We start from the raw sequence: 11,200 nt of genomic DNA, 5'->3' as shown, positions 1-11,200 counted from the left end.
TATCGGTCTTCGTATCCTTCTCACATGGTTTACTGTTTGCACGAGCGAAGATCTTTCGGCTTAACCTTTATCCGCGATATAAGGCATTGTTAAGAAATCTGCACACTGATACATTTTACGTAACGCCATTCTAAATATCGAAATATACATTTACGCTTAGAACTATTTATTAACAGTAGATTTTCTTCTGACAGCTTATAAATCGATATGCAAGCTTGAAGGACGGTTGCTTTGAAAGGATATTCATTATGCCTCTGAAAGTCCGGAGTCTTCGTAACTGCTTTTAAAAGGTGACAAAATCCCCTTAGAGCACGCTTCGCAAGGGTGGACTAAGTTACGATTAATTAATTGACTTCGAGTCCCTGTAATTCATGCGGTGAGTCAAACTTAATTAATTATCCTTTAGGATCAGAAAGGAAAAGGTTGGGTCAGGAAGAACTTTTCACCTTCCGATTCTAAAGGCTATTTGTAATGCTTTTGCCTATAAACTATTTTACTTTCTATAAAAATGTACATTAACGATCGGTTTCTTACACTGATATTTAATCAAAGAGCGAGTCGCTAACGAAGATAGAAACATTATTCGTATTTCGAATACTTGGTAAGAAGTATTTTTAAAATAAGTAGTAGAATTAAAACTAAGCGCCGTGTAATAATATCAATGAATGTAGCCACTTCACCCTCCCCTCCATATCCGACATCGCTAAAATAGGTTGAAACGTCAGTGTGTGGGAAGGCTATTAATTACAAACACCCTCCGCTATTGTAACGTCGCCGATAACTTTTCTATTATCCTGTTAAAGGGGATTTAAGGCCGTGTAGTCTTAACAACGGTACGCTTGTGGGGCGTATAATCCTTACTATCATTATCCATATTTCCTTTTTTTAACATGACTTTTACATCTGCTCCGAGACGAATAAAAATTCGAAATCTCGTTATCCGGGAAAGACGATGTTCAGCTGTTAGGTTGTACGATACGCTCACAGATGTTTCACTCGCACGATTTTTACATCTGTAAAAGCGCAGGGGCACGATTTCGTTCTTGAAGTCATAAAGTTTGAGGTAAGGACCACCGCGTACACATATGGTACGGCCCTTTGTTGTTAATGGAGGCCTTGATGATTGCGGACGATCGCCGAAGGTGTCTGCCTGTCTGACAAGCCGACACTCTACATTGTAATTAATCAATATTACATCGACAATGGAGTTCGAGGCAAGGGCTATTGTTGTAATTTGCTGTTCTTCTCCCTTTTGTTTACGCCGCAATCGGCTACAGCTGCGATTTTAATTGCACCGCTTTAGCGGGATACAGAGCTGTGCAACTTTCGAAAAATCGCTCAAACGAGATCCTGCTTAATGAGTCCTTGCGATACTGATTGCATCGCCTTCGTTAAATAGCTTCGTCGATTTCACACGCGTGCCTATGTGAACGACAAAAGTCCTACGTAACAATACAATTAGTTAACTAAACGATTCCCTCGTTCTTTCTTTTTTTTCTTTTTTTTTTCTTTTGGAAAATTTGCCTTAAACGAGGGTGAAAATTAATTGCTAGGAGAGAAAAAAGGAAGAAGAGAAATGGACGAAAATTCGGCGAGATTCTAGCGTAGAAGCGGGAAAGGGTAATTACTAATGATCGCGGAGGATCGTTATTAACCCTTCTGGTGGCGAGGCATCAGGCTTCGGACGTAGCAGGACCATTGTCCATTCCGCTAGGTTCATTACGGTGTTCCAGTAGGGAATGAGGCGATGGTCGGCGGGATGAAGTAAAAAAGGGTAAAAGAAAAATAAGAAAAGTGTCGAGGTCAGAGGAGACCGAACGGCTACCGTGAATGGCGTAGCCTGACCCAAGAGCTGCCGGGCATCAAAGGGCCTCAAAAGGGCCGCTTCGAACCTCGGCTGTCCGAAGCTCATTTGTTTTCACCGGCGTATGGAAAGATCGATCGGCCGATGTCTTAACCCTAGACTCTCACAGAATCATCTGCTTTCGATAAGAAAAATTCTGAGGCATTAATTAGATCGGCCGGTAATAGAGTCATGATGGAAAACTGATTGCCGCGTGGAAGTTCCGGCAATTTACTTACGTCAAGCGTCTTCCACTATATTTTCTTCAACAATTTCTTCCTGATCTTCTTGTACAGGCTTCTTGCGATACCGGCGATCAGTTCGATGGATAGTCGTTAATTTTAATCGACGAAACGATTTGAAATTGTTCGCTCGAAGAACAAAACGACAGAAGCTACGACGAATTCTTCCGATCATCTACGAAATCGTCGTATCTATATGTTCTCACGGCAAAAACACGTTAGATATCTTACGTGATCGCAACGAATGAAAATTCCACGAAGTCAGACGTGCAGACTGGAAGCGTGTTGGGAAGTTTTGAAAAAAAAAAAAAAAAAAAAAAAATCGGATGAGGAAAAGGTTACGGGGATACTAGGATTGCATTTACAAGGAGCGCGCGCGGTAGTCGAGAAACGAAGTGAAATTATCGATGCGATTGCCACTGAAACATCTCTGGACGAAGGGCCGACAAAGGGTCGATCAGCGATTCTCTCCATCTCGCTTCATCTCGTTTCTTTTTCGAAAGATAACCCCACAGTGGCCACCTTTTTGTTTGCACAGTAAGATTGCTTGCCTCTTGCTCGGAAATTGACCGAAGATTGCGGCCGACCGACGTTTGCTCTGCGGCCACGGCCTTAACTTTTGCGCTACCACAAAAATATCATTGGCTTCCTCCTTTTCTCTGCCAACTTCTTTCTCTCCTTCTTCTCCTCCTTCTTCATATTTCTTCTCGGTATCGATTTCTTTTGCATTTTACGCGTCCGTGAAAAACCAAACGATCCTTTAAATTTTTCTTCGTCGAAAGATTCGACGCTCGATACACGTCATCCGCTTTCGAACGCACTGCTCGAAGAAGTTCGTCATTACGAGATACCGTTTCAAATTTCTCTTAAAGACTATCGAGATAGTTGCACTTTGATAAAACCGTTCTTTCCTTGTACGATTTACAGCCGATGTAAAGGATAGTCGTTGGAAATTATATCGTACAGATTTTAATGCGAGTTAACCGCAAAACTTCTCTTTTCCCTCACGTACTTCTCTTTCCTCTCGGCTCGAAGAGATGATGTCTAAGCTTATTATCGAGCCCCTCGAGACTTCTCTTTCTCTTCGTCTGACTCGTAGGCTTTGATCGAAGTTGATGGAGCGAGCACCGAGCTAACCGCTCAGAGTATTATGTGTCGAAAAATATTCAAGAAAACCTCTTGGGCCAGTCCTTCGAGGAGCAATGACTTTTGTTCGCCACGATACTGTCAGAAGCGATTACTCGTAATGGATCGCGCTCTTAATGCTCCTCGTGGGTTAGAGAATTATCCGTACTAGCGTTGGAGCAGCTAGCGCGTTTAAAAGGGCGTCGTACGAGGTCATCCGATGGCGGTAACGAGCCGCGTGATTTCAACGTACAATTAAAAGTAGGATACGACCGAGTCGAATCGTTTGATCCTCGATGGAAAAATTCGCTCGATTCTGCGTCGAGAGAAAGGAAAGATTTATGACGTTTCTAACGGCCGTAAATCATTGGTATCGTAAACAGCCAATAAGCCGAGATCAAAGAGACATTAAACTTGGCGCGGAGGAAGAGAAAGAGCGAGAACCGGTTAATCGTTGTAGAGGAGCGATTATTAAATAAAAAGAAGAACGACAGATTATCTTCTCCTAGAGAGGCTAATTACGAGAGGCATTAATTAACCACTAACGACGGAGGATTATTAACGAACAAATCGGTTCTCCTTACGAGAGGACAAGGTTTGATCGACGAGCCATGGAGTTTAGCCGGAGGCAACTACGACGACCAATCGATCCGTCGATCGATCGATCGGATTACCGACGTGCATGATCCTCGTTGCACCGGCAATCGTATCGACGATGTAGGATCGATTGCGGGACGAAAGACTGTGAACTAATCCGGGAGACACAAGGGAGGACAGACGCACGGGAAAGACGCTATTGAATTACCATAAAACGCCATGATTAACGTAAAGTAAACGAATATAATGCCGCAATGACCGCAGCCTGTTCTGTAGCAGTTAAAGTATGTGCCCTACATGGTTTCCCGTATCTCTCTGCCATCTTATTTCTTTCGCGCGTTCGTCACACAATTCTCCACGAAATTATAATTCTATTATATTTAGGTAAATTCGAATTTAATTGTTAGTTGAGAGTTACGATACGGATCTATAATGAGAAACATATCTGGCAAAATGAAATTATAATCAACGCCAAGTTAGAACTTCGCACGATCCTTCAACTAGATCTTACTTAGATGTCTGATTACCTGGGGGACAATTTGATTTCTCCAACCTTTGGAATCTCGGGACACGATCTAATTGTTCCAGCAGAAATTCCGGTGTTTTTTCCATAAAAGACTTAAGTGGCCGATGTGCGTGCACGAGTGCGTGAGAATTGACATGCGTGCGTGCGTGTGCGTGCGCGTGACGGTGTACGGTAGGACAGAACATATGATACATATGGGAACGTTAGGCTCTGTGGTTTGAAGCCCGTAACGTGTGGCCAGGGCCGCAGAAGCTGCGAGGCGCTTGAACGAGAAAAGGGGGCCGCGATCGGCAAGGAGAAATAAAGAAAGAAGCGAATACTCGAACGATCGCCGTGCTTCTGCGTCTTGCCACGTATTACACGTGCATTTAGCCTTCGTGGATTGCGCAAACGACCGGCAGGCTTGATTTCCGATCGATCGCAGTGTCTCCGATGACAGGAATCGTTATCGAAGCCTAGTACGATACCGAGATTCTTCTCAAATTCCATTCCATTCGATTAACAGAAATCTTTCGTCTCGAAGGTTGCTTTACTCTAGCTCCATTTCACGTCTGCATCTGACGTTCGACGAAAGCGATCTTACGATCGAAAGAGAGACATCAATCAGATCTTCAACGTTACTAGGTTATTACGGCTGAAAAAATCACGGTGTGTGGTCACGGTGGTCCCCTGGAAAGAGAGCGCCGAAAGGGGTAGTGTATCGATATATATTGTGTATCATTCTTCGGTGCATTGCGCAAGCTTGTGAGAGAACCGATTGACCGATCAGTTACAAAGTCTTTCTTGTGGCAAGACCGCATTCCGTCTTTAACCGGTCCCTTCGTCGACTCGTCGGCTCGATCTCATCGATGAATTCGTCGATCCGGCAATACCCACGATTTTTACGATCCTTCGACCAGGATCAGGCTTCGTCGCTTCCTTTCTACAGGAATGTAACGCGGATCGGGAACATCGTACGATACGCACGCAGACCACGTACTTGGAAGTTCCACAACTTCCGCAACCGGTAGCATTTACTAATCACCGCATCTATCATGCAGATTCCACGTAATTTGAAATTTACAGCGTGTCTTCGAAATTACGCATCTTCTTTCGACTTGCAACAGTCTGCGACCCCCGTCGCTTTCGAACACACGATTTAACGTCGCTGTTTTGATGAATGTGCGTTTTCTATATCTACCTCTTCTTCTATAACCTGCTCCAGCAGGTAGCAAGTCCAACTTCGTCTGATTGATAAAACACCAACGATCTGCATGCCGACACGCACTTGCGTAAATACCTATATGCAAGAGTTATGCGTTGCTGGGTTCAATCCGTGAAAGAATCCTCGCGGAATATACAAACAAACGCAGAAAGTAAACCCTTGGCTGCTGACTGCAGCATCTTTATCTCTTGTTACTCTTGTTATCGTTGGTTCCTGCTAATGACGTAATCGACTAACAAGAATTCCAGCTACCTACTTCTCGTGCTCGATCGTTTCCTCTCTCCGTTAACGTATCTCGGACCATCTCGTTCCTCAATCTCGGTAATCGTTTTAATCTTTCGGAGTGGAAGCAACTGCGGCTAAATTGAGATCTCGCCGCGCCGGTTCGTCCAGTCTCGCCGAGGTGAATTTCATCGATTCACCCTTTTCCCTCTAGGAAACTCGACGCGCGTATAATCAGCCGCGGTCTTTCTAATTTCGCGCTCTCAATTTCGTACGGTATAGAAAAATGCATAATTCGTCGGGGTTCCATTGGTTTAAAAGTTGCACGGTTTGAATTATTGGCATGGTTGGTTGGCGAGAGAACGACTCTTCCATCCCGAGGGAGCCGCAGGATGGGAAAAGGTATTCGTCATAATTTCTGCTCGTATAAAATTGGAATCGCGTGGTGTTTAAATCCGTAGTCTGGACGTAAAGCGCAATTTATCGGATTAGACCGGGGGTCGTTTCGTTTCTAAGGAGCAACGAGTGCATCGATGCGCGATACACCTTAGGCGAGAATAAAATCGCCGGGAGTGACGAAGGGTCGCGGCAAAAACGCGCTCTCGAAGAGCTAATTTTTCATTCGTCTTCTCGGTCTATTTGGCTCCTCTACTCCCTTGCATGCTACCACTTACGTGTAGATCGGCCAAAGCATCCATCAACCACGCGGCGGTGGTGACTTCTAGATGCAGAAAAACTTAATTACCTTCATTAAGCGAGGCTGCCTGCGTGATCGCGGCTGATCAGTCCCCGATTTCGTCCGCGCCGTGTTCCTCGATCATTTTCGAACGATTCGTCTTGGATCGCCTGTCAAATCAACATTCCTGCCACCAAGCAAAAATTAATTTCGGAACGAAACACCGGACGAGCTTTCTCGTCGAGCTTATTTTAATTTGCAAGTTGGTCGAGTCGAGTCGAGTTATCGGATCCGCTCCGATTCCTGAATCTAATAATCGCGTAATCACGCCGGTGTTGTTCATCGATTAAAAACAAACACGCAATGCGAGCGATCATGGGCAATTAGAAACTTTATTACTCGGCTCGTGCCGTTGCAACCGCGCCAAATGGGAGCGAGAAAGAAGCCGAGGCTCGAAGAGCCGCGAATGCGTGTGCGCGTGCACATGCACCGCTTCGCTTTCGCAGTAACGCACGAGATATTATACAATGCCTTCCCCTCCTTTTTTCCCCTCCCCCGTCCTCTTAATGACTCGCCGCCGTAGTGCCGCCAAAGGGGCGAGCTTCGTGCCATTTTATTTTTACTTCCGCAGGCACCCTATAGGCACCCGCTATTAATTGCCGTCGTTCCGCACCGACTTCGCCGCGAATCCATCTACAACCACCATCACGGCGAATACTTCTGCGTGCCCGCGGGGTTTCCGCGCTTAAACTTGCGACCAAAGACCACGCTAATTTCTCGCTCCGTACTCCCTGTAGTCAGAAAATTCAATCGACTATGTAGGCGGAGACCGCCATTGTCCCTCGATACGTAATAATTTGCGTACGAATCGCGAACGAAGGATATTACAACCTGACGACATAAAGCGTAACCACGATCCCGATTTCGAGCGTATCTTTACACCGTTTCGTCGTTGTACCACGTACGACAGAATTCCTATCATCGAACTTTCCATTGGTTTTGCATTTTTTAATTCGTGCGAGACGAAGAGAATCTTAAATTCCAATTGAAGATCAAATTTCTCTGGCTTCGCGATAACGCGTGCAAGAGAAACCGTACGTTAAACGTTGCTCCAGCGGACAAACGATGAACTTTCAACGCGATCTAACTCTGTACTGGTTGGTTTCGCGTTATCGACGTATAAAATCTCCCATAACCCGCGACATATGCATTCGTTCGCCGTAGACAATTAAGAACAGATAACTGTATCAGTTACTGTATCATACATTAGCCGTATTGTCAGCAACGTCTTCATGGTACCTTGAGCGCGCATGTATAACCTGGCACGACGTGAATGTGTTCCCCTGGAAGGGGGCAGGTGTGGAGAGGAACACGCCGATTAAGGAGGTGTCTATGGGAATTTATGCTCGCGTTAATTCACGGCAGCGGAGTTCAGCTCCGCTCGTAGCCGCCGCTTCGTTATAGTCCTTTGCTCTCGTTTAACGGCGGGCAATAACGAGCGGACTACCCAGCGACGCGATAATAAAGCAGCAACGATAATGACAGCAAGAAGGGAGTCTCGTCGCGCCATTACTCTTATCGTCATCTTCGAACGCGGATTGCCATTGTCATGTACTGGAAAATTGCCTTCGGCAAAATGCTGGTGGAACACGAAAGGGGAAAATGAAGGTATTCCTTTGCCAAAGCGGTATTGCTAGCTGCTATCTCGTCCTCTAATTCAGTTACACGATCGATACCGTGCGACAGAATGTTTTCCAGGATGGGAAATCGCTACACACCCGGATACAACAACACCGGAAGAAATATATCGCTAATCGCGTAGTACACTGATTTCAGCAGCGTTTGTTGCGAATAACATGGTCGCACAGTGCTTTGATCGCTGTTTTACAATTTGTAAACGTCTTTTTACGCTTAGAACTGGAAGAACCCTTTTGTCGTGGAACGTCAGGGATTTTAAAGCTCGGAGAATTATCAAGAATGGGGATGATACATAGCGAGTCAGGTGTCGTAGAACGAAGACGGAGCTTGTTAAGAAACGAAAAGGAAAGTAAGGGTAGTAAGTGACTCGATCGTTTAGAAGATAGGAAGCTATAAAGAGTATTTTAAGATTGCAAACGTTTGAAGATTACGATGAAGAAGGATTACGAGCAATAACGTAATCGGAACGTTTTATTTTCGCCTGTACCTGTTTCTACGAGACTCGTGCGACGACGAGTTGTGCAAACAGAAGGGTTTCTCGAGGTTGCTGCTGCTGCGTGCACGAACTATGGAGAAGCGTCCGGACGTTTCGACCTTTGTCGGCAAGAATATTTCAGTAGCAATCATATCGGTAATTCACCAGGCTGATTGTCCCTGACCGCAGTCCGATCTACGAACGGGCATCGTTCTTTATTTTATTCCGTCCTTATTTGGTCAAAGATAAACTCTAACGGATCCATGGCTAGCCGCATCGTGGAGGATTATATCGACGAACAGGAGGGGGGGGGGGAAAAGATGAGATCAAAGGATCAGCATAAACGATCCAATCGGTCGAGTAATTCGCCGTGATTGCGTGGTATTGGCGCTCACGGACCGTTCTGCTACCGTGCTGAATATCGTGCGGCTACGTTAGAAAACAATCGTCGAATTCCTGCCGGACCCTTGTAGAAAACGACCGAATCTCGTTCGATCTTGCAGTTCCCACGCCAAACAACTTCAAGGTTAACGCTTTAGCCGAGCTGCCTTCTATCGTACGAATACCGTAAGGGTAGTTAAGACACAGAGAACAAACAGTTTAGTCGATCGGACGTTTCGTAGTCTCCTATAGACGAGAAAAATTGAGTTCCTCTCCATACGAAGATACGTATCCATTCTTTACCACCGTTTACAGGAAAGTAGATATTTTTCCTCGGTAAAGATTACACCTTTGCCTTGCGTGGCTTATTAAATTAGGATGATACGCTGTCTCACGTCTGGAACAATTACGATCCGACGGGTGTTTTTAAAGATCACCGCCGAGGCCGGCACGGTCAATTAGTGATCGGGATCGTCACCCGGGTCCGCGTATCGTATTTCCAACGTGGGAGGTCCATGGTATCTCTTCCGAAAGGATGAACTCGTGGAACTCCGTAAGAGGCTTCCATGGTATGGCCTCTCGCGCGTTTGGAAATCCTTGGTTTACGTGGAATACAGGAGAAAAATTTTCGCGACGCTCGCACGACAACCTTATTGAATATCGAGCCGCGACCGCAACAGATCGTTTCTACAAAAAGACCGTAAAATATTTTAAAGGATCTCGTTCCGTCGTATCAGCTAGAAAATCAGACTCGCTCGCGAGGAAATTACTATACGACGACGCGTAGTTCGAGAATTATAATTGCTGGACTATAGAGGGATGATCGAGGAGGATTGATGTATCGAGGGCGTTTCCCGGCGTAATGTGACTGTCGATTACGTCGTATCGGCGTGAGTAGTTAACGAGAATCATTAATATACATTGTAGCCGATCGTGAACGAGGAGGAAGGTGTCCACATGTCCGCGACGGACGAATTCGGGTGCGATCATGCAAGAAATCTGGCCGAACGAACTGGAAGGGACGGGTATCCCGTAACACGATCGGGCCAGTACGATCACTTCGGTGATCCCTGATGAGGTACACGTATGTAAACGTGAAATCGTGATACGAGATCGTCGCCGGAGAAACCGGCACACTCGTCCTCGCCTCTCTACGGGAAACGAGACGAGTGTCGACCTGTCCCGAACGATTAGCGCGTATACTGTGACGCGAGCCAACGGGAACCAGAATTCTATGAAGATTTTAAAAGCTTCGTTGTGCCGGAGCACAGGAAGAAGCGTGTTTCACTGTGGTTTCGCATTACTTTTCTTACATGTGTCTCGTTTGTTGTTGCTTCGTTAATAAATGATGCTTTGAAGTTGCGACAATAGGCAGAATGAGACGTGACTTTGCGAAGACACGTCTACGGAGGAATATTAGTGGGTCGTTAGAAAGAATTCTCCGAAGAAGGAGAAATTCTTTCGACGCGGTGTTCGTCCGTTGCGAATCGCTCGGAGATCGGCGAATTTGACCGAGAAAACTCTACGGGGATGTATATATTGTGTGGTTGCCTTAAGGGCCGCTCAGCCTAATGGAGGATGTCCGAACAAAAGGAGGAACCGGGTGTCCTTTCGGCTTGTTGACTAAATAAAGGATTGCAAATTTTCGATTCGAATGACCACAGGTCTGTGCACTCGGCTGGTTAACGGTCGTCGATTTGTCACACAGTTTATACCAGGCTCCGCAACTTTGGCTACCCGTAACTCTACGAACAAATGATTCGAACGTGGCTTTCGTGACACAATATCTCGGTAACTGGTCTAATGTACCGAGGAAATTATCGGGGGCTAGACTTTGTAAACGGCCGCTTACGGAGGAAATAGATGCCGAGTACCGCGTCGACGTGACTTAATGAACCTCTCTAAACCAGTGGGAATAATCATGAAAGCAATTTGTCTTCCGGATTCCAGAGGAATCGATCGTCGAGGAGCTAATATTCGTTACTCGGACAATATCATTGGACGTGTTTAAAAAAAAAAAAGCACGAACCGTTAGCACGTGTGCTACCGCAGGTTTCAGCGGCGAGGTATTGGTACGCGGTTGTAAATTAACTCTAAAGGGAGTCGAACACCTGCGCAGATCCATGCATAAACGTTACGTTGATAAGATCGAAGGTTCATCTTCGCGAACGTAGCAACGCGCCAGGGTAATTCAGCTGTTTCTTTCTTTAC

The sequence above is a fragment of the Bombus bifarius genome, unplaced genomic scaffold (assembly GCF_011952205.1).
Source record: "Bombus bifarius isolate JDL3187 unplaced genomic scaffold, Bbif_JDL3187 scf7180000007996, whole genome shotgun sequence".
NCBI lineage: Eukaryota > Metazoa > Arthropoda > Insecta > Hymenoptera > Apidae > Bombus > Bombus bifarius.
The sequence above is the reverse complement of the archived record's forward strand: the minus strand, read 5'-3'. Positions refer to the sequence as shown.